The following is a 24580-nucleotide window of genomic DNA, read 5'->3' on the forward strand; positions in this document are numbered from 1 at the left end:
GCATGATCTTGGCTGTGTTCCCTTCTACCCTGCCTCCTTTGTTCTCACCAACATCCTGAGCCTGGTTCTCCAGAATTTCCCATTGATTCTATGTTTTACCTGATACTCTTCTGATATATTACTTTTCTGCAGAAGTGAACCAGAGTCATTTTGTTATTTGCAACTAAGTGTCCAGGATTGAGTCATGGTCCCGAAAGCTGAGAGAATGGGGGGTAGGGGAGAGGAGGGACAGGGATTTTGAGCTGCCTATCTAATGTAATGGGGGTGGCTAAAGGCAGGGAAATTCCTATTAATTTCTAGGGCTGGAAACAAAGAAACGCATGGCGTACAGTAACAACAGTAACAAGGACTAAATTATTGCCCAAGGACACATTGAGAGCAAAATTTGCAGGACCATCACACTAGTGAAAAAGCATGCATGTGGAATTCAAGGACCAAATGGAGAGCAATCACAGCTCAAAGAAAGAGAGTGACAAATGCAAATCCCTAAATTCTCTACATCAAGGTATGGACTGAAACCTGGAAAACTTCTACGCCCAGGCAAAAAGAATCTCTTATATTTTACATCTACAAAGCTGAGGCAGAAATGAAGCCTGTTCAGCTTGATCCTTAGGCTGACAAAGTAAAATATAAAATGAGTTCCCAGCATCCCACACTAGTTCTAAGGTCAAAGCTAGGGGACCAATTAAGAAAGAATGGCTTCCTAGAAATTGTAAGGGACCACAGGGAATGGTTTCAAGGGCACCCTGAAAGTCCGGCCCACACTGAGCCTTTGGCAGCAGAAACAGCAGTTCGTCCACTCTTGGATGAGGCCATTCCTCAACTGCTGCAATAATCCATTATTCCCATGCCTGAGGGAGAGGCCCTGCAGTAGGACGTCAAGGTAACGGCCTTCCTTCCATCATTGTCTTCAGACTTAGAATCAAATCCGTGAGTGCTTTACAGGATAGGAAGGAGGCAACTTCAAAGTCAAACCTGAGGTGAGAGGCCTTGAAAAACTGAGGAACAAGTGTAGGAATAGATTTTAAGAGTGCTTCAGCCACAGACAGAACAAACACATCTGGCTGAAGGGTGTCCTGCCAGGGATCCTGGATTCAGTGTCTAGCTTGAGCACACAGGAGTTGTTGATGGAAACACAGACATAGCAACGACATAAATAAAGGAAGTTGAAAGTCCAGAAACCCTGTGGTATTAGTAGAGGAAGGAAACCAAAGTCCTTGAGGGAACAGGAAGGCCAGAGTAGATTTATCAAGTGTGACCCACGCAGCTCCTACCAGTGACTGCCCTGCTGATCTGAACACACTCTCTTACCAAGACCTCAAGATCGACAGCGATGAAGGGAAAGTGCTTTGATGGCATTTCTCTAAGGGTCAGAATGCTGATGGGAGAAGTTCCAGGTAACCAGAGTCACTGATTCCACTGGGAAGAGGGAACTTCAGTGGGGCCAAGGGCCATTAGAAGCATTTCACATACAGTTTTAAACTAGATATGGTCACCGTAATAGGCAGCAATATTGCAGTGTCTGCCTTATAGGGGTAAGACTGGAGAGTGTAGTTGACCTTTGGGTACCCCAGGCTCTACACAGACTGGCATCTCATGAAGAACTGCCTGATGAGCATATTTCAGGCCTTATGATATGATATTATGCTAGTAATATTGTTGCAGTCCCTGAGGCAATTTCCACAACTGAACAAACCCAAGGTCCACCGAATGCAGAGATAGCCAAGTACTCTTGAAGAAGAAATGATCAGCCATATAAAAACACTGGAGGTATGCACTGTAACTCTTTTTCCTAGACTTTTCCCAAAGTTTCTGTGTTTTTTTTAACAGAGTAAATATACTTCTGAGGAATTACTAGTCACTGGCCTTAATTCAACACTAAATCCTAAGGTCCAGAACTCGGCAGAGTGAGGACTTACAGAGGTCAAGTGACAAAAGGAATTTGACTCAGCTTTGGTTCATGATAAGCTCAGTGGAAACTCCATATCTGTCCTGGGATTTCTGGACACAATGCTGGAAGCACATTCTCAGGAACTCTCAGAATCCACACACTGGCTTCCGAGTCTGTGAAGAAGGGGCCAAGTAGGAAAGGCCAAGGGGAATACCCTGCGCTTCGCCCTCCTGAGCAAAATAGTAGCTCAAAAACACTGTCCCTGGAGGCAGAAATCACTGAGATTTGAATCGGCAATGAACTGAAAGGTGTAGGAATACTAATTCCCACTACATCCTCAGTAACTGCCAGTTTACATAGCTCTGGGGCACCGTTTATATAGAGAATATACTATGATTGACTCTCCCAGGGATGTTTGATACAGTGACCTTGCAGAGGCTCTTTTATGACCTAGTTTGGCTTATATAGAAGACAGAGGACATTGGGAACCATACTAATTGCCAGTGACAGCTAGAGTAAGAGGTAATGCATTATAGATGATCAGAACCACTGGTCTCCTTCCCATCAGAAGGTGGAGAATCACAAGTTGGGCTTTCCAGCTTCACCTTACATGTGGAGGAAATGAAGAGCAAAGTGACCCATCCCGGCCCACATAAACATCAAGAAGTAGCACCAGATCTGAATCCCCTCCAGCCCCCTACCCTCTAGTGAAAGCATCTAGAGTTCATTAAGTTTATACTGAAATGGAAGAGGCAGGTTTTGTGGACTTCGAGCCATAAAGAGAGTCTTCCCTGGGAAAGATGAGAGACAAAAAAAAAAAAAAAAAAAAAAAACCCAAGAATTGACTGCCAGCCATACTCAGGATGCAATTTCTTCCCAACTCTGACATCATATGGGAGCTTATTTTCAACTGAATGTTGTGTTTAGAGTCAGTGGGGGCTAGTACCAAGGGAACACAATTGACAGATGCCTTTTCCTCTTCAGTGTCCAAGAAAGCAGGTGGCCGCAGCCAACTCCCCAGGTACCCAAGTGTGCAGTCTAAAGTTCTCTGAATTTGGGAACAGCCCCAATCCCACAGACTAATCATCTGGGTAGAGAGATGATTCAATCAGATGACATTGGCCATAACCATCTGAGTCTTTTATGATGTGGCCCAACTGTACATCAGGGACCTGGCCAAAATGTAAAGGGATTTTTTTTTTAAGACTAGCCCCCCTCGTTGCTTTCAAATAAGTAGACCATTTGGAACAGTCTCTAAACCACCTGGGCCCTGGGATTGAATTTCATGATGTACTTTATAAAATACAACTTTTAGAAATAACGTACCACATTAGCAACTAAGGATGTGTTCAGATCCTATTGACGAATGCACTCTCAGGGCGGAAAGGAGGGTTTATGGAAGAGTTTGCAGGAGGCTCTAAGAGGTTATACCTGAATGGAAAGAGAAAGCGAGGGTTTCTGTGAAGCTTTGAGAAGACTTAAGAGTCTGAGAGCAAGTTCTAAAGCCGGTGGGCTCTGGCTGTTTCCTGCTTGTGGACGGTGGGGCGGGAGGGAACAAATATTACCCCAGGAGTCACAACACCCCAGAGAGATTACTGCTATCTCTACAACAAGGTGCCTTTTAGGGGAGAGCTTGCATGAAGTCATGGGGAACTCTGTGACCAATAGCAGCTCCGAGGAGAAAGTCTTCATCTCTGGTCTCAACTGCTGCCTTGTTGCAGCTCCTCCCTTACGCAGCTCATATCCAACCTTCCATGACAAAATCTGTGCCCATGAGTAACCCACACAAAGCCAGAAGGTCCCACAACCCTGCCAATCTGCTAGACATCATATCAAAGAAACAACGGCCTCACTCTGAAAGCTCTGAACAGCAAGGGCGAGTTGCACTGCTGAGACTGTCAAAGGCACGATGCTCGACAACGTGCATGCAGCCGACCCAGAAATCATTCTGAGAAAAATCACCTTTAGGTATTTTCCCCTCTCCTTAACGTTTCATCCTCATGGAAAATTCTGGAAATCCATTTCTTTCTCCCACCCACTCCCCCACTCTCTCAGCATCCAATCCCCTCTCCAGTTTGCTGTCAGCTCAATCTCATAGCACTCATGCCCCCTTCACCTGCCACCTTGCCACCACAGGAGCCCAGTGCAAAATGTGGGCTGGACCCCTTCTGTCCCAGGGAGCAGCCATGTTTTTATCCATGCCCTGTCTCTCTGCCTGCTTGTAAGTGCCTTGAGGTCAGGACTGTGTCTAACCACCTCTCTGTTCCCCACCATAGCCTGCACAGCAACAGCACATAGTAAAAAGCACCGGGAATGTTTGTTTCTGCAGCGGAGTCATGGGGAGATAGAGGATCGGGCTTTTTCTGCTTGCCTGTCTTGAAATTCTGACCATTAGCACTGCCCTCACTCACCAAGATATACCATTTATCCGACGTATTAATTTCCTAGGTCTGCTACAACAAATTATCACAAACCTGGTGGCTTAAAACAACAGAAATGTATTTCTTCACAGTTCCAGAGGTAACAAGTATGAAATCGGGGTGTTAAGAGGGCCATGCTCCCTCCCAAGGCTGTAGGGGAGAGTCCCCACTCCCCTCTTCCTGCTTCTGATTGCCTCAGGCATTTCTGGGCTTGTTTCCACACCCCTCCAAATGTTGTAGGGAAGAACAAATCTGGCCCCACTTTAGATCTGCTCCTTCAGCTCTAACCCTGAGCTCTGTTTCTGGTGCTTAGTCATGCTGGTTCTGAACTTTTTGTAAAAGAATGTTGCCTAGAGCCTGGAACATACAGAATAGCCCATTCTCAAGGCCCTGACCTTTAAGGGTATAACACCTTCCCATTCATATAAAGATAAAAAGTTGAAGATTAGAAAATAGCAGTTGTCTTGTTGGAGGTTTACAGGGACAGCATGACCTGACCTACATGGACAGCTGCAAGAATAAAGGATTCCCATGCCAAGAAGTTTGCAACAACCAACCACACCCCCTCCCCTTTTCAGTATAAAAGGAGCCTAAATTTTGACTTGAGGAAGATGGTTCTCCAGGGCATTAGTCTGCCATCTTCTCAACCTGCTGGCTTTCTGAATAAAGTCATTATTCCTTGCCCCAACACCTCAACTCCCGATTTATTGGCTTGTCATGCAGCAAGCAGCATGAGTCTGGACTCAGTAACACAATCTCTGCCTCCATCTTCACGTGGCCTTCTTTCCTCTGTGTCTCTGTTCTTCTTACTCAGCCTTCTTACAAGAACACCAGATTCAGGACCCATCCTAATCCAGTATGACCTTATCTTAAGCTAACCAATTACATCTGCAAAGACCCTATTTCCAAATGAGGTCACATTCTGACGTTCCAGGTGGACATGAACTTAGAGGGGACAACCCAGTACACTAGGAAATGGAGACACAGTATTTTGAGATGGACAGACAAGTGACTCTTTTTATATTGTTAAATAACCTACACAGGTGATGCCCCATAGTAAAACTCTTGCCTTGTTGGTTGAGGAATAGCTGTTTCAACAAATATAAACTTTATATTATACATTACATGAGAAATTCCTACCCCCTCGGTGTCTAGGCCCTGCTCGAACAAGATTTCATCCCATGTTTCTCTGTTGTGAAGGCCACAGAGGCCACAGCTATAGTTTCCTGCCCAGGCTGATTCAGGTTTGGTGTGGCCTGAAGTTCATATGGTTTGTTCCTGTGGGGACTCTCTTAAAGAGAAAGAATATGAAATGATGAATATAAAAGGGTTCAAGAGTGAATATTTACTTATGAGAAAATAAATGACCATGAGCTATAAATTTTTAAAAGCTGACAAGTATCATAAAATCCCAAATTTTTGTTTTTATTAATTAGCTTTTTTCCTACATTTTTGGCCGCATACTCTTTGATCACCTCTTCATACAATGACACCTTTGTAATAGTTTCTACAGAGGGAACAAAAAGATAATTGAGTCCTTCTTCCTCCAGCATGGACCGTTGAAATTTGTTTTTATTCTGGATAGCTTAGAAAAAGTTTCAGCTGGGCAACTTGCTATTGAGAATGTCATATAAATGTCCAGGATTATCATTAAATTGGGGGAATGTCTATAAAGTTTCTTTCATATGTGAGCTATAAGATTTCAAGGCATTTCAAGATTTATTGTGTATGACTAATCTTAAATATTTTTTGAGTTGACGACATTCAATAACCAGTTTGACATTGATGTCCTTGTATGACACACAGTTTTATGTTATTTTTTTCAACTGTCTTCCACCAAATCAAGTTGAATGAAATTACTGCTGATTTTAACAGGACACAGTGGAAGGGCACAACAGATTCATCCAAATAAAGCCACTGCTGACCTTTGACTTTTGTGTGTGTCCTGTTGAGGTCACAAATTATCTTTATCTTCTACTATTATTTTCATCTCTCTTTTGCTTTTATGCATTCTGTTTAGGGACGTCCTGACTCTCATTATCTCCCCTTTAGCTCTGTTGTCAATTTCATTGTCTATATTTTCTGGACAATCATAATTATTTTCTCATCTTCAGGATTTGACCAGCAGAGATTTTAGTTACCTTTGTGATGTATTAAGAGAGCTTTTGACATTTAAACTTTCAACCAGCATTTTTTTTCTCGTTTACATTTTTGGCTTCCACTCATAAGATGTGATTTCAGGTGTAATCAATACTTCGGCAAAAAAATATACAGAATTAATCTAAAGTTAAGGCCTACCAAGAGAAATTCAAATACACTTTTAATTGCCTCTATATTTTTATTCAGCTACATAATTATATACTCAAATTATTTTTAAACCACAGAGTGACTCGTTAATGACTGTGTGTAGGAATGCTGTTACTGAAGTGCCTGTCAATACAGCCTATCTTGTGGTATTAGTGATCATTTTAAGTACCATTTCTTCTGGGGCCAACACATGCTTTGTGAAAACCAGATATGTTAGACACGGTAAGACAGGTCAGACACACTAAGACGAGATCTGACACATTGGGATGCAAAATATAGGAGACTTTATGCCGACACACCCACTGTTGGTACTGATACAGGTTTGTGTCCTATGAGTACAGGGATGCTCATAAATCCTATTTGGTGAAGCTGGTGTAAGGGGCATGATAATTGTGCGTGCTGCCTTGTTGAGTATACTCCTAATAGGCGAGAAGTTCCATTTTGACTAGGTGCCAAGGAGAACCAATTCTACCACTTAATATTTCTAAACATCTGATTAACTGTAAGTATTTTCTGCAGACTAGCTTCCGGCCCCATACATTTCAAATATTGTTTCTTCTCCACTGTCTGTATATTTCTGCTACCACAGATCAGCACACGTGTTCACGTTAGGATCCCACCTCTGGCACTGTCAGAGTACAGTGAGTAGTAGAAATAGGGCTGGAAGACTTTACTACACCAGGATGCATATTACAACTTGACTATACACGGTGAGGACAATGATTCACATTAATGCATCTCACTAAACCGAAATCAAACGCATCCATGACCCAACATCCCCTCAACCACAACCCAGCAATGTCTGCAGTCCTCCAACACCAGCCAACACCAGAGATAGTGCAACATACTGGAAGCTGAAGCAAAGAGGCAGTGCCTAGACTGATTTAAGTGACATGTCTTACTTTTGAACATTGTACAAATTCACATGACCATGCAATCACACTGCTAGAGTTCCTCTTAGAGCCTTGGACAACATGTGGATAAATGAGGAGCCCTAAACCATAAGCATTATTAATCTCAGGGTAAATTTATATTTTCTTGGCAATCATCAATATTCTTCTTAACTTGGATTCCAGGAGAAAATTAGATGCTTTGGTCCACTCCTTTCCTGGACTAACATTTATCCACAAAGACCCCATATATATTAAACCACAGGGAATTATTAAGAGGCAGGAAAGCTCCTCACCATGTGCTCATAGATAAACATTCTGGTCTTTTTATAAATGACTGAACCTCGTGATTATACCCAGTCCACTCAATCCATATTGTTCAATGACCACACACCTCCCAACTACCGTCTACTCTGAGAGGATGTGGTAATAAGGACTTTCTGGAGTAAACACCATACCCCAGGGTACAGAAACAAAAGGTTTTATTTTTAGTTGCTTTTAAGATTCATTGAAAATATTTACTGATTCTTACTATGTTCCAGGTGCTGTTTCCCATGCTGGAAGCAGAAGAGCGAGTTTCCTCTCACAAAGTTTACAGTTTCAGTGCGAGGAGAAGGAGGCCCCCTGGGAGCAGGCCAACAATAAACAAGTAGGTAAACAAACATCAAAGGAAGATATAAATATAAGTAGTTTAAGATAACAAGAGTTATGGAGAAAAACAGCATGGAAACTGATGGACAGGAGGTTGCTGCATTACAAAGCATAATCAGGTAAGGATTCTCTGAGGAGATGACATTTGAGATGAGACCACCATTAAAAGAAGTCAGCCATCAATCTCAGTTACAAGGGTATTACTGACAATAGAGAAAACAGCAAGCACCTATTGTCATTGGTGACCATCTGGTGTCTGTAAAGGTGTTTATAACTGTATAATGGTTTAAAGGGCTTTTCTCATCTCTTGCTGACCAGGGTTAGTCTGGAGAAGAGGAAGGTTTGGGCGCTGCACCCAGCCCCCTTGTGGTGCTGGTGCTATGTGCAGGGATCATGCTCAGTGCCCTGCTCTTGCCCCCAGTGCCCTGCTCTTGACTCTGACACCTCAGAAACAGCAGTTGGGTGTTTTGTGCATCTTGTTGTTCATAACTGGCCCCAAACTGTGCATGTTGCAGTTGTTTCTGACCCCCTGTGGTTTCCTTGTATCCTGTTGTTCAGGCTGCAGGCCCCAGTCTGTAGCAGGAGGTCCCAGGCCTCAATCTACTTGAAAAGCTAAAAGCATTTATCAATCTGACTCTAAATTGCACAAGTTTTTCTCTAGAGCTCTTTGCCATGGAGCCTCTTCCTATGTATTCTTTGTTCTAGGTACAAGTATATTAAGAGAGTCCGAAAGCTGGAGGTGAACTTCATACTCAGCAGAGGGAAGGGGACTGCTGCATCTGAAGAAATGGGAAAAACTTGTTATCCTGTATATGATCTCTATGGAAACTAGCTCTGCCCCTTGAACTCTTGAACTTTTACTATAAAACCCCTTGCCTTCTCCCCCTAGTAGGCTCACAGTCTTAGAGGCATTAGCCCACTGTGACCTTCTTTGCCTGGCAAAGAAATAAAGCTGCCTTTTCTACTTCACACAAAACTCTGTCCTCAAGTCTCAATTCAGTAAGCAGGGTAGAGAGGCTGTGTTTTGGCAACAATGGTAATCAGATATAAGGGTGGTGCTCATATGTACAGGACTACTGACTAGGGGTTCAAGGACAAGATCTGGCCCTGGGAAGGAGAAAATCTAAAGTAGGAAGGACCCAACAGGCACATGAGAATATGTTCAACATCACTAATCATCAGGAAAATGCAAATCAAAACCACAATGAGCTATCACTTCACACCTGTCAGAATGACTATCAGAAAGAACACAAATAACAAATGTTGGTGAGCTTACAGAGAAAAGAAAACACTTGTACACTGTTAGTGGGAATGTAAATTGGTACAGCCACTGTGGAAAACAGTATGGAGGTTTCTAAAAACCTCTAAAAAACTAAAAATAGAGTCACAATATGACCCAGCAATTCCACACCTGGGTATATATCCAGAAAAAAACAACACTAATTCAAAAAGATATGTGCACCCCAGTGTTCACAGCAGCATTATTTACAATAGCCAAGATATGGAAGCAACCTAAGAGTCCATCAACAGAAGAATGGATAAGGAAGATGTGAGATGTATACACACACACACACACACACACACACACACATACACACACACTCACATACATATACATATAATGGAATACTACTCAGCCATAAAAAATGAAATTTTGCCATTTTCAGCAACATGGATGGACTTGGAGGGCATCATACTAAGTAAAATAAGTCAGACAGAGAAAGACAAATACTGTATGATATCACTTCTATGTGACATCTAAAAAATACAACAAACTAGTCAATACAACGAAAAAGAAGCAGACTCAAAGATACAGAGAATAAACTAGTGGTTACCAGTTTGTGGGGTGGGCAATAGAGGGGTGTGGAGTGGGAGGTACAGACAACTGAGTGTAAGATAGGCTCAAGGATGCATTGTACAACACCAGGAACATAGCCAGTATTTTGTAATAACTGTAAATGGAAAGTAATCTTTAAAATTGTATAAATTTTTTAAAAATTTTAATTAAAATAAAATAAAGAAGTAAGGACCCTGAGTCAGCAGCGTTCAGTGCTGGGTGCTGCCCTGGTTCAGGACAAGGATGCTGGCAGGGCTCCAGTCCTTAGCCCAGGAGGAGAGACCAAGACAGAGTCCCAAACCTACAACTCAGGTCAACCACAGGATAGCAAAGGCTCAATTCCTTTGAGAGTTGAGTTTATTTATTGGGAGGCTAGGATTGACTATGACATAGGAATCAAAGGTCCTTTTAGCTCTAAAGGACCCTGAGTCAGAGTAAACAGGAGGAGAGCAGGAAACTGCCTGTAAGGTCTCCTCAGCCCAGGGCCCAGGCTGTCTTATCTGCTTGCTCAGATGTAGCTCAAAAGTTGACGACAGAGAGGTGAGGCCTGAAAGCCATCAGCAGTCAAGTATAAAAAATGGAGTCAGATTCTTGATTACAATATCTAACTACTCTTTGACATCTCCCCTTGGATGTCGAGTAAACACTCAAGTTCACCGTGGTCAAACAAAGCTTTTGATTTACAACACTTTCACCTCTCAACGTGACCCTCCCTGAGCCCTTCCCATTTCAGTAAGTGGCACCAATATTTGCCCATATGCTCAGGCCAAACTGCTAGGAATTGACGGCTTAAACAGGGTGGTAACAGGGGAGATGGAGGGAAGACGGTGGATTTAGAAGTCCTGGTAGTCTAGCTGGATATGGGGGATAAATGATGGAGAGAAATCAAAGGTGACTCCTGGGATTGAAACTAATATTTTTAGTCTCTGTTTTCACCATCTACATAGACCTCATCTCATTCTCCCTCCTTCCCTTGAAGAAGGGAAAAAAAGAGGTTCTCAATGGGTTTTTTTAGATAAATGGTGGTAGAGAGGCAGCCTGGTCTGCTGAAAAGGACACTCATTTTACAGCCAGAGAGATCTAGGTTGAATGCCTTTCTCCACCATAGCTGAGTGATCTTAGACAAATTTTTTGTCCTGTCTAACCTGTGCCTTCTGCAGTTGTGAAATAGAAAGGATCATTACTGCACAGTTACTGAGAGATTTTAAATTAACTAACACATGCAAAGCGCCTAGGATTGGGTCTGATACATGACAAGTAACAATCACGTAAAGGGAGAAGCAGCCTTTCTCATATGAATACGGCCACTATTAATAGTCGTAATGTTTACTCCCTTACTACTCAGCCCTGATCCCTGGTTTCTCCAGAAATGAAGCTGTCTCTAAAGGGAGCATGGGCCTTGGAGGTGTCTCTGAAACTGATACACTGAGGAACCTTGGAAAGTTTTTCAACTGCAGTGAGACTTGGATTTCACATTGGAGAAATGATAATCATAGGAATTTGATGCATATGTGATGAAATCATCTATGTTTAATATCTGTCTTACCCACCAAACTGCAAGATTCCTGTAGGTAAGGCCACATCTGTGTGGTTTGCTTCTGTGTCCCCAGAACTTGGCACCAAAATGCCCCTCCCCGGAAGCTTGTGTTCCGACACCTGCTGCCAGATCACTTGCCCAGATGTTCCCTGTCTACTGACCATCCGCTACCAGACTGTACCTGAACCAAACTGCCTTCCTACACATTGCACTGGATGCTCTAGCCTGGACCACCTGGCGGTGCCCACTTGCCTGCTTAACTTCCTGGGTGGAGAAATCTGTCGATAGCAAATAGACAGGCTCCAACAGATCCCCCTCCCCCAGGACCTGGCCCAAGGGACCTCCCTGACAATAAGCCAGGCTTTAAAGGAGGAGAAGAACTATGGAAAGTGTGTTTCAACACACAGAATAGCATAAGCAGAGGTTTCAGGCTCTAAACAGGAATGGCAAGCTGTCGAGGCTGAGTGAGGATGCTTTGGAAGTGGCGGGAAGTAAGGCTAGAGAGAGTCTGCGCCAGTCAATGCCGAGGAGGTTGGGCTTTATTCTTTAGGAGCCTCCAAAGATTTGAAGAGGGAGAGATGTGATCAGAGGATCAACCAAGAAGATGAATCTGGCAGCAGGTACATGATAATTAGCCAGTGGAGAGCCAGAGACAGACCAGTGAGGAGGCTAATCACAGTGCAGACACGGAGCCTGCCTGAGCTCAAGGAGGTTTCATGAGAGTCACACCAAACATTGTTGTACATTTTCTATAAATCCTGGATGATCTTGAGTCAGTGACCTGGATTGCAGTCCTGGCCATGATCTGCTGCGTGACTTCGGCAAGCCCCTTCATTTCTCTGAGCCTCCTTTTTCTTATCTACATAATGAGAGGCTTGGATCAAAGGATCACTCTCAGCTCTGCATTTATTTGGCCTTCAAAAATTTATTTCTACATTTGCAAGCCCTTGTAAAAGACTGATAAGGCCCTTTGATTGAAACCAGAGAGCCAAGGTGTCCAGGGAGACCCCACCAGGCTTTTCCAGATGTGGGCCATTACCATTTAGCGCTAAGGACAGCCAGGCAACTAAATCAAAATATGCAGGGAAATGACTCTGTAACTGGCCATTTCTCCTTGTGAGCTTAAATCAAAGTACTATGAGAATAAACTGTTCCCATGAGGAGATAAGATTGTTTCTTCTGGCTTGGCAATGCAATGGACATGGTGCTTCTGCTGATCCTTCTCCAGTTTACCAATCTCAGAGGCCATAATATATTCTAGAGGTAGCCAGCCAGCTGTCAGGTAACTGGAGAGGAGTGGGAGAGAAAAATAATATGGGAGCCTGATACTCCCCTCCCACTGAGTGTCTCTTTGACTCTTTGATGAAACCAACAGCTGAAAAGAAAAAGGCAAAAGCAAACAAACAAACTGAAGCAAGTCAAAAATAGGGAAACAGGAAAAGATGTTGAAAGCAGAAACCAAGTCTTAGGAAGAAGCAGCACAGTGAACTGGGAGGAGTAGAGAGTCACGGCAAGATTCCTGGCCACCTTTATCCTGGTGCATAAAACCGGCTTGTCTCCTGGGAGCATTTCAGCTCTCACATTCTGGGGTTTGACCTCCCCAGTGTGGATCAGATAATTTCCAGTCCTTGGGTTTCCAGGGACGAAAAGAACGAGTTTTGCTACAATGAGATATCACCTCACACCAGTCAGAATGGCCATCATCGAAAAGTCCACAAATGATAAATGCTGGAGAGGTTGTGGAGAAGAGGGACCCCTCCTACATTACTGGTGGGAATGTAGTTTGGTGCAGCCATTATGGAAATCAGTATGGAAATTCCTCAAAAAACTAAAAACAGACTTACCATATGATCCAGCAATCCCATCCCTGGGCGTATATCCGGAGAAAACTCCAATTCAAACAGATATATGCACCCCAATGTTCATAGCAGCACTATTTACAACAGCCAAGACAGGGAAGCAACACAAATGTCCTTTGACAGATGATTGGATAAAGAAGTTGTGGCATACACATACATACACACACACACACACACACACACACACAGATATACATATATACTTAGCCATAAAAAAGAATGAAATAATGCCATTTGTAGTAACATGGATGGGCCTAGAGATTATCACACTAAGTGAAGTAAGTCAGACAAAAAAAGCCAAATATCACATGATATCACTTATATGTGGAATCTAAAAAAAAGAGAGAGAGAGACAAATGAACTTATTTATAAAACAGAAACAGACTCACAGACATAGAAAACAAACTTATGGTTACCAAAGGGGGAAGGGGGGAGGATAAGTTAAGAGTTTGGGTTTAGCAGATACAAATTACTATATATAAAATAGATCAACAAGGTCCTATTGTATAGCACGTGGAACTATATTCAATAATTTGTAATAGCCTATAATGGAAAAAAAAGTGTATATATATATTTAAGAAAGTAAAAAGAAAGATCTCAAGTAAACAACCTAACTTTACACCTTAAAGGACTAAAAAAAGAACAAGCTAAGCTCAAAGTTAGTAGAAGGAAGGACATAACAAAGATTCAAGTAGAAATAAATGAAATAGAGACTGAAAAAAAAAGAGAAGATTAATAAAACTAAGAGCTGGTGTTTCAAAAAGATAAACAAAATCAAACCTTAAGCCAGACTCATCATTAAAAAAACAAAGCCCAAATAAGCAAAATTAGAAATAAAAGAGAAGTTACAGTTGACACTACAGAAGGAACATAAGAGAATATTGTGAACAATTATATGCCAACAAATTAGACAACTTTAAAGAAAGGGATAAAATCCTCAAAACATACACTTGTTCAAGACTGAATCATAAAGAAACAGAAAATCTGAATAAACTGATTACCAGTAATGAAACTCAATCAGTAATCAAAAACTCCCAAGTAAAATTCCAGGTCCAGATAGTTTCACAGGTGAATTACCCCAAACAATTAAAGAAGAGTTAATATCTATACTTCTCAAATTATTCCAAAAAATTAAATAGGAAAGTATACTTCCAAACTTATTTTTACAAGACCAGCATTACACTGAAACCAAAACTAGACAAAGAAACTACCAAAAAAGAAAATTACAAACCAACACCCCTGATGAACATAGATGCAAAAATCCTCAACAAAATATCAGCAAACTGCATTCAACAATACATTAAAGGGATCATACACTATGATCAAGTGGGATTAATTCCAGGGTAGCAAGAATGGTTTAACATCCACAAGTCAATCACCATGTTACACCATGTTAACAAATTGAAGAATAAAAATCATATGATCATTTCAATAGATGCAGAAAAAATACTTGATCAAATTCAGTATCTATTTATTATTTTAAAAACTCCCAATAAAATGGGAATAGAGGGAACATACCTCAACGAATAAAGGCCAAATATAACAAACACAGCTAACATCATACTCAGTGGTGAAGAGTTGAAAGCTTTTCCTCTAAGATTAGGAACAAGACAAGGATTGTCTTGTCACTTTTGTCACTTTTATTCACAGTATTGGAAGTTCTAGTTACAGACTTGGGAAGACAAAGAAATAAAAGGCATCTAAATTGGAAAGAAAGAAGTAAAACTGTCACTACTTGCAGATAACATAACACTCTATATAGAAAACTCAGGACTCCACCAAAAAACAATTAGAATTAATAAATGAATTCAGTGAAGTTGCAGGATACAAAATTAACATACAGAAATCTGTTGCATTTCTATAAACGAATAACAAAGTACCAGAATAGAGAAATAAAGAAAACAATTCCATTTATAGTTTCATCAAAAAGAATAAAATACCTAGGAATAAATTTAACCAAGTAGATTAAAGAACTATATACTCTGAAAACTATAAGACACTGATAAAAGAAATTGAAGATGACACAAAGAAATGGAAAGATATACTGCACTATGGATTGGAAGAATTAACACTGTTAAAATGTCCATAATACCCAAAGCAATCAACAGATTCAATGCCACCCTTATCAAAATACTCATGGCGTTTTTCACTTTTCCAGAACCTAGAACAAGTAATCCTAAAATTTCTATGGAACCTCAAAAGATGTTGAATAGCCAAAGCAATTTTGAGGAGGAAGAACAAAGCAGGAGGTATCTGCTCCCTGATTTCAAACTATACTACAAAACTATAGTAATCAAAACAGTAATGGTGAGAGCACAAAACAGGTTGCCTAATGGAACAGAATAGAGAGCCCAGAAATAATCCCTTGTTTATACGGTCAATTAATCTATGACAAAAGAGGCAAGAATATACAAGAAAAAGACGGTTTCTTCAATAAGTGGTGTTAGGAAAACTGACCACTTTCTTACACCATATACAGAAGTAAACTCAAAGTTGATCAAAGACTTAAATGTAAGACCAGGAACCATAAAACTCCTAAAAGAAAACATAGGCAGTAAGCTCTCTGACATTGGTCTTAGCAGTATTTTTTTTGGATCTGTCTCCATTTGCTTTGAGCAACAAAAGTAAAAATAAGTAGATGGGACTACATCAAACTAAACAGCTTTTGCTCAGTGTAGGAAACCATCAACAAATCAAAGGGCAACTTACTGAATTGGAGAAGATGTTTTCAAATGATATATTTGATGAGGGGTTGATATCCAAAATATATAAAGTACTCATATCACTCAATATCAAAAAAACAAAAACGGGCAGAGGAACTGAATAAATACTTTTCAAAAGAAAACCTACAGATGGCCAACAGACACAAACAGATGCTCAACATTACTAATCATCAGGTCCATAAAGAGATACCACCTCCCACCTGACAGAATGGCTATTACCAAAAACACAAGAAGTAACAAATGTTAGCAAAGATGTGGGGAAAAGGGAATCCTCATGCACTATGGGGGGGGGTTATAAAGTGCTATAGGCACTGTAAAACAATATGGAGTTTTCTCAAAAAATTAAAACTAGAACTACCATACAATCCAGCACTTCCATTTCTGGGTATTTATCCAAATAAAACAAAATACTACTTTAAGAAGATACATGTACTTGTATGTTCACTGCAGCATTAGTTACAATAGTAAAGATATGGAAGCAACCTAAGTGTCCACTGATGGATGAATGAAGAAAATGTGGTATATGTATATACAATGGAATATTACTCACCCATGAGAAGAATGAAATCTTGCCATTTACAACAACATGGCTGGACCTCGAGGGTATTCTGCTAAGTGAAATAAGCCAGACAGAGAAAGACAAATATCGTATGATATCATTTATAGGTGGAATCTAAAAAACAAAATAGATGGACAAATAAAATGAGAGTCACAGAAACAGAATAAACTGGTGGTTGCCAGAGGGGAGGGGGTTGGGAAGACCAGTAAAATAGGTTTAGGGGATTAAGAAGTACAAACTTCCAATTATAAAATCAGTAAGTCACAGGGATGTAATGTACAGCATAGCAAACATAGTAAAAAATATTGTAATAACTTTATATGGTGACAGATGACAACTAATCATGGTGATTATTTCATAATATATAAAAATATTGAATCACTATGCTGTATACCTAAAACTAATATGACATCGTAAGTCAATTATAATTGATTTAAAAAAGAATTGAGGCTCTATTAAGGCCTAAAATAGGGATCCATTATCCACGCGGTTTGACTTCAACCTATGAACACCTAGAAATGTTAATGGTGTTTATGTCTATGAGCACGTAGGCCTGTGTGCCTGATCATTTGTATTTAAGGTAAAGGACACTTAAGACCCAGCTCGTCTTGATGTAAATAGAAATTAGTACGTATCTATTTGCCCAACTCTACAGGTGGGAAGTTTCTAATCACATCCTCACCTCTAGTCAGTTATTACAGGCCTACACCCCTGGCCCCTGCCAAAACATCTTCCAAACAGCTGGAAGTTCTACTTGCTGACTTTGCAAAAGCCCCTCTTAAATTCCTCTTTTCTTAGAAAGCGGCTCTGCCAAGTGCTGAGAAGTTCACACCAGATGGGATGCATTTACACAGAACCAGAGCCAAAGAACGCCCATCTCTCTATGCATGGCCCACAGGCTGGGCAGAGAACATTGTCTGAACCGCTGCTTTTCACACCTGCCAGATGTAACAACCCTGTGTGTGCCTGCTTTTTGGTGAAAGACTTCCCTGATCAAGAAAAGATCTTTAAACAAATATAAAGTTACACTGTTTCCCACTATAATATCATTCCCTTCACATACTCATGATCTTGAACCAAAGCCAAAAAGATGTTCCCTAGTCATGTGTCTTTGAAGGTTGGAGCCTGGATCTGTCCATTCTCTTTTGAATTTATGAGAGAAACATGTTCTGACTACAATCACATGCCAGTAACAGTCATGAGAAAGATTTCAGAGCCTTTCTGCGTGGAGTTGGGAGATGGAATTTCATCTTTAAGTTCAGGCCTCTTCTATTTGGAAGATACTACACCGCAGGTTCCCTGGGAAGTGGTCTCTGAAATAGAAATTAACATGCAGGAGGTTCATGAGGGCACACTTAAGATCTACAGCTGTGGAAGGGGAGGAAAGGCTACAGGTTCAGGGAAAAGAAAACACCAGGCTGCAGCACAGGCTTCAGCTGACCCCACAGGGAGCTCAGAATTAGGCCTTTCAGAATCACCCACTCTGCAGAAAAAGCAGTGGGCTTTGTGCATGAAGCACGCATTGACTGCTGGCTGTCCCGGAAAGGAGGTATGGCTTCGCGTGAGAAAACCCTCTCCAGCCCGGGGCAATTTCCAGAGAAAGCCAGAAGCATTTCCAGCCACTAGGGAGATAGTCATTTATTGGTGAAGGGGGATCTAAGCAGCACATTACAGCATCCACTACATATTTTATATCCACAGCTAGAGCTCAAGCTAGGCAGCATGATGTCATGGGGTGGCCCACTGGACCCAGTGAGCACTAGACCAAGATCAGCCTCCCAAATCTGGGTGGCCTGTAACAACCCAGCCATCACAGGGGCTCTGCAACCCAGTAAAGATCCAGCCTTCAGTCAAGCTCTTGGCACATCGGATCCTGCCCTCAACTCCACAGCACAGAGCCCATGGTCAATGCCAAGTCTGCACCAGCCCGTAAGCAGAAACTAGGGATAGATGCATCCCACCCCAACACTTCCCTGGGGTTTGGTTCCTGAACAACTGATACTGGCTAACGAAGAGCCCACTGCCATCAACCATCCTGTGCCTTTAAACCAGACTGACTCACCCACAGCCACCAACATAAAGGAATGCAGGTACGCCAGCCCCTTTTACTTCGCATAGGATCTTATTCTCATTCCCAGATCCAAGCCTCTGCCTGGCTTGGAGATTTCGTTTATCCTGCTGGCCTCTGGCAAGAGTGGAAGGAATGTGACTTCCCCACCTGGGATCCTCATGATCCTACTCCTAACTCTTCAGCTCCTAGAGGTTTCCAGTAACCTCTGGATAAACGCTAGGAGATGCCTGGGGTTACAGGTTGAATTGTGTCCCCCCAGAATCAAAACCCTGAGTACCTAGAATGTGGCCTTATATGGAAGTTCGGTCTTCACAGAAGTAATTAAGTTGAAATGAGGGTGGCCCTAATCCAGTATGACTAGTGTCTTTATGCAAATGGGAAATTTGGACAGAATTACCCACAGAGGGAAAACGTCATGTGAACATGGAACCAGAGAGCAAGGTGATGTATCTATAATCTAAAGATTTGCAACAACCGTCAGCAGGTAGAGCAGAGGTGTGGAATAGATTCTCCCCCACACCAACCCTACTGATACTTTGACCTTGGACTTCTATCCTCCAGAACCATGAGACCGTGTTGTGTTGTTTGAGCCCACCCAGTTTGTGGTAATTTGTAAGGCAGCCCCCGGAAATGACCATACCTAGGAAGCTTGCTCATTCATAGCCTGCATCCTGGGCATCACTCCAGGTAGGCCTGCCCCAGGCGCCCTCGATACGTGAAGACTAAACATTACACCAAGGTCACAGGGCCATCAAATAAAAGAGATAACAATAGCACATTAGAAGCTAGGTCATCTGTAAATCAAACCACAATGAAATATTACCTCACATCCATCACGATGGCTACTATAAAACAAACAAACAAACAAAAACAAAAACAAAAAACCCAGAAGATAACAGGTGTTGGCCAGGATATCAGAACCCTTCTGCATCGCTGGTGGAAATGTAAAATGGTACACTTTGGAAAAGAGTATGAAGGTTCCTCAGAAAACTAAAAGCACAATTACCACATATTCCAGCACTTTCACTTCTGGGTATATATCCAAAATAACTAAAAGCAGGATCTTGAAGAGATAACTTGCACATCCATGTTCATTACAGCATTATTCACAATAGCCAAGAAGGGGAAGCAGCCCAAATGCCCATCCACAGATGAATAAAGAGGAATGGTTTATACATACAGTGGAATATTATTCAGCCTCAAAAAAAAGCATCCTGTGACATGCTACAACATGGATAAAACTTCAGAATATTATGCTGAGTGAAATAAGCCAGTCACAAAAAGATAAATACTGTATGATTCCACTTACACGAGTTTGCTACAGTAGTCAAATTCGCAGAAAAGTAGAGCAGCGGTTCCCAAGGGCTCTGGGGAGGGGGATACGGGGAGTAGTTCAATGGGTATAGAGTTTCACTTTTTCAAGGTGAAAAAGTTCTAGAAATCTGTTACACAATAATGTGAATGCAGTTAACACTACTGAAAGGTACACCTAAAAATTAAGAGGGTAAACTTTATATTATGTGGTTTTTTAACCACAATTAAAAAGAAAAAGAAGCTCGAGGCTAGGTCATCTGGCTCCTGGCCCAGCGCTTTTCCCCAGCACACACCACTTCTCACTGCCTGCGGCATCCACACCAATGCTTTGCAGAAGGACAAGAGACAGGCTGGCCCTTGAGCCAAAGCGCTGCCCATCCAGTGAAGCCAGTAAATCAGGAAAGAGCAGCATTTCTTGAGCATCTATTTGAGGGGCTGAAAGTATACGTTGTCTCACATGATCGCATCAGCAACACTGTGAAACAGTCCTCATTTCTGCATTTACAAGATGAGGAACTGCCGCTTGGAGAGGTGAACGGGACTAACCGTTCCAGGTTCTGTGACTAATAGAAGGCCAACCTGGGACCTCTGCTGCCACGCCACTTGCCTGTTGGATGACTACTTGCTCAAATCACTTGGCTCACAGACTGAAGGAGATTTTCAAAGAGCTAATTGAACTCTGTGTCTGCCACACGCATTCATCCGTGTGTTGGTTATTTTTTTCTTTCTCTTTTTTTCTGGAAAGGAAAACTGATCATCTAGTGAAAAATATTTTCCTTCGAGACCACTTAAGGCATTCGACAATTCGGATTGCCAAATATCGTGGAAGAGAAAGAAGACGCGGGGCTAAGGAGGAAAAGCAAACATTCAACCAGTCCTTAAAACTTTGCGAAATGCTTCAGACACGTCTCCCTCGTCACCGCCCAGCCATGCACACAGACTTTCAAGCTGGCAGGCCCTTGGGAGGCTGAGCTGGGTGGCCTAGGCCACCTCCTGCCAATCTCAGGAACCCTCTCAAATTCTGCCCACTCAAAACAAACCAACTGCCCCCACCCCAAAGTCTCGGTGTGTTCAAATTTCTTCTCCTCTTGCCAAAACCTGATTTCCTGTTTCTAAGAAAAAAAAACCTTTTAAAGTACCCCTTTAAAAAAAAAAAAGACTCCTTGAGGCAGCTTAAACATCAAAGAACTCTTGGAAAGTAGGGTTCTGTGTGGTTAAGTGCACATGAATCAGAAAAAAATTCCGATTAAATTTCCCCTTTTAAGTGCTACAGATTTTTTTTTAACTGGATTTGGGCAAAAGATTTACAAAATAACATAGATTCTTGGGGACTGTAGGAGCATTCATCTGGTCCATTCTACTCACTGCCGAGATGAGGAACCCAAGGCCCAGAAAAAGAAAGTGACTTACCTAAGAACTCGCGGCAGGGAAGTGTTGCTGGCTGGGTCCTTGGACTCTTAATCAATAGAAATCGGTAAGACGTGGAATTCAGGCCAGGCTTTATTGAGACTCGTGATGCAGTATGAGGGAGCGAGAACAAGAAACAGGTGCCCTTGCTCACTCTGGCTTCTTAAATAGGGCAGATAGGTTGGTCGGGCCAGAAGGGCGGATTAGGTGGTCTGCCCCCCACCTAAGTGGTGCTGTGTGCTGGGATCACACACAGAACCCTGATTTTACTCCCAGCCCCTCAGAAGTGGCAGTTGGGTTTTGGCCTTTGTGTATCTTATTGTTCATAACTTACCCCAACTGCACATGCAAGCAATTACTTTCAGTCCCTTAGAGTCTGTATTCTGTTGCTGGAGGAGGCGTTTATCCAGGTGCGAGCGCTCTGGTAAAGGGTCCCAGGCCCCATCCTGTCTCGGAAGCACCAGAACCAAACCCAAGCCAAGGCTTTTAATTCCCAGGCTGGTGGTCTTTCCACATACCTGTCTATTTTTCAAATTGGCAATTTTAAGATTTTTTTCCGAAGTCAAAGGTTATTTGAAGTTTGAAACATTCAGAAGTGTCGGTAGCCTTGAGCGAGTAGGCCGTGGGACCCAGGCCAAAGGTCACAACAACCCGCCTGTGTTTGACGTAAATAGTAAATGTATGCATGCGTCGTAGCATAACCACTACGCATGCGCCACTAGCTTAACTGTACGCATGCGCCAGTTACGTAGTATGAAAAAGGAAATGAACCCTGCTGCATGTGAGGGCAAAATAAAAGCAGGACAAGTGCACCACGTAGTGGGCGCCATCTTGTTGAACTAGAAGAAAGTGCTGAGAGCGGCTGCCGTGGCCACCACCGCCACTGCCACCCGCTGCGCGCACCACCCGCTTGCACAGCAATACAGTGCTGTTTTGCTCCATGTCGACTCCTCCCACATTATGTCGGCTCCTCCCACATTATGTTGGCTCCTCGCACATTTTGCTGCAACGTTGGGCAGCTCGCCTCCTCGAATCCCTCTCCAGCCTTCCTCAGCTGACAAGACGGAAGCTAGTAATATCCCATTTAAAAAAAAGTATTGGGGGCTAAAAAGAATAGCCTTAACTGCTTTTTACTGAGCAGTTAAGTAAGTTCATTGTTCATTTCATCATCACAACAATTCTATGAGATATTTACTGTATTCTCACCATTTTTCTAAAGAAAAGGGAAACACAGGGAGGACAAGGATTCAAATTCTGGTTCAAGCCTTTGCTCTATTGATTAGGCTCTTTCTAAAACCTGGTATCAATCAGGCCTCAAGACAGTCTTAAGAGGCCGGTACTATCATTTACATCGCACAAAGGAGAAAATCAGATCGTAAAGAAATGTCTCACCTTTCCCAAGTTCTCAAGGCCCAGAAGTGGTAGGGGTGGGATTGGAAATGGTCCCTTGAAATCCCATCCTCTTTCTGTTACCCTCTTCACAGGGTTGTTGCAAGGGTCAAATCAAATCACGCAAGTTAAGGTCCTTTGTAAAAACTGTGAAGAATTGAACAGATTCCAGGAATTATCATTTTTAAGTCTAAGTTGGTATTTTCCCAAATTTCCACTCTGGCTTTTAGCAACAGGATCCTAGAGCCTAGCAATGACAAAGGGCCCAGGTCTCCCAGCTGAAAAACATTTTCCAACTGAAAGATTTGATTGAGCGCACACTTGCTTTCCTTGGGCAGGTCCAACCACCCAATCGTTTAATTAGGTTGGAAAGTTTTGACCCCCATGACCATTGTTTGCAGGCAAATGAGAAAAGTGGAGCTTCAGTCCCTGACCCTGTAGTGAAGAGGAGAACCTGAAATAAGCACAAAGAGTAGTCATTCTGCTGGTAGTGATGCTACCCGAATAGCAGCATTATTAGATCAAATGCTAGTTCATTGGTGCGCTTGTGTGTTTACTCAGTCTGTATTACGAGCATCTTCTGCTATACCCTGGTCTGAGCATGTGGAACATAGAGAGAAATGAGCCACAATCTCTCCTTCAAGGAGCCCACAGTCTTGAGGACTTCCATTAACATCCTCCATGAAAATGTCCCCTTGTCTTCTCTGGTCAGAATTTATTCTTCTTTCTTCTCTGCTACACAACAATGTTTGCCAGTATTAAGAGCAGAATTGGAGAAGGAAAAAAGGAAATCAGGACCCACAGTCATGCCCAGAGCCCAAAGAAACTCTATTCTAAAAAAAAAGTGCTGAATCATGTTCCCCCAAATTCATATGTTGAAGTCCTACATACAGAACATGACCGTATTTGAAGGCAGGGTCTTTAAAGAGGTGATTAAGGTAAAATGGGGTCATGTGGGAAAGCCCTAATCCAAGATGGCAGGTGTCATTATAAGAAGAGGAGACTAGGACACAAACACACACACACACATACAGAAGGAAGACCACATGAAGACACAGGGAGACGACAGCCGTCCGCAAGCCAAGGAGAGAGGCCTCAGTAGAGACAACCATGACTCACTTTAATCTCAAACTTCTGGCCTCCAAAACTATGAGAAGGTACATTTCTGTTGTTTAAGCCACCCAGTCTGTGGCACTTTGTTGTGGCAGCCTGAGCACACTAATGTAACCAGGTAAAGCACTGACTGATCTGCAGAAGATGAGTTCTATGTATGTGTGTGTGTTCACTGAACTACAGAAATAGTGACTAAGAAAACATCATGGGCCAACCCTCAAGAAGTTCGCAGTCTTAAGAGGAGATCAGTCTTTTTCCATCCTTGTCCTGTACTAGGTACTGGAGGTACAGAGAGGGAAAAGCTGTGAGCCTTCTCCTTGGAGCGTGTGCTCTAGCAGAAGAGCCAAACTTGCAAGCATCTTTTGTGCAGTCATTTCCTAAGTCTTGTCCTGGGGAATGCAATCACAGCCCATTCCTTTGTGTATCCCTGAACCCATCTAGGGGAGGAATGGGGTCAGGAGACTTCTCCTGGAGGAGAGCCTGCTCCCCATCAGGAAGTACAATGAGCTGTTAACCAGGAGAAGGTGGGGACAGAGCATCCCAGGCATGTGCACGGGCAGGTGTGAGTGGCCGGCTGTGGCAAGTCCGTGCAAGTCAAGGATGAGAAGAGGG

General features: G+C 42.4%; 1 long non-coding RNA gene across 3 annotated transcripts in view; it reads right to left on the minus strand.

The window, feature by feature from the left end:
- LOC116283096 (uncharacterized) overlaps nucleotides 1-24580 on the minus strand; it is a 327554-nt gene that overhangs the window by 180460 nt on the left and 122514 nt on the right. Inside the window, exon 1 of one of the 3 annotated variants that reach the window (XR_012079084.1) lies at nucleotides 21985-22094. The exons of 1 other annotated variant lie outside the window; for it this stretch is intronic. This is a non-coding gene — a long non-coding RNA (uncharacterized lncRNA). Of the gene's footprint in view, nucleotides 1-21800; nucleotides 22095-24580 lie in introns of those variants that run through there. One more of the 3 variants, XR_012079082.1, reaches the window with a different exon arrangement.

The sequence above is a fragment of the Vicugna pacos genome, chromosome 13 (genome assembly GCF_048564905.1).
Source record: "Vicugna pacos chromosome 13, VicPac4, whole genome shotgun sequence".
In the NCBI taxonomy this organism is placed as follows: domain Eukaryota; kingdom Metazoa; phylum Chordata; class Mammalia; order Artiodactyla; family Camelidae; genus Vicugna; species Vicugna pacos.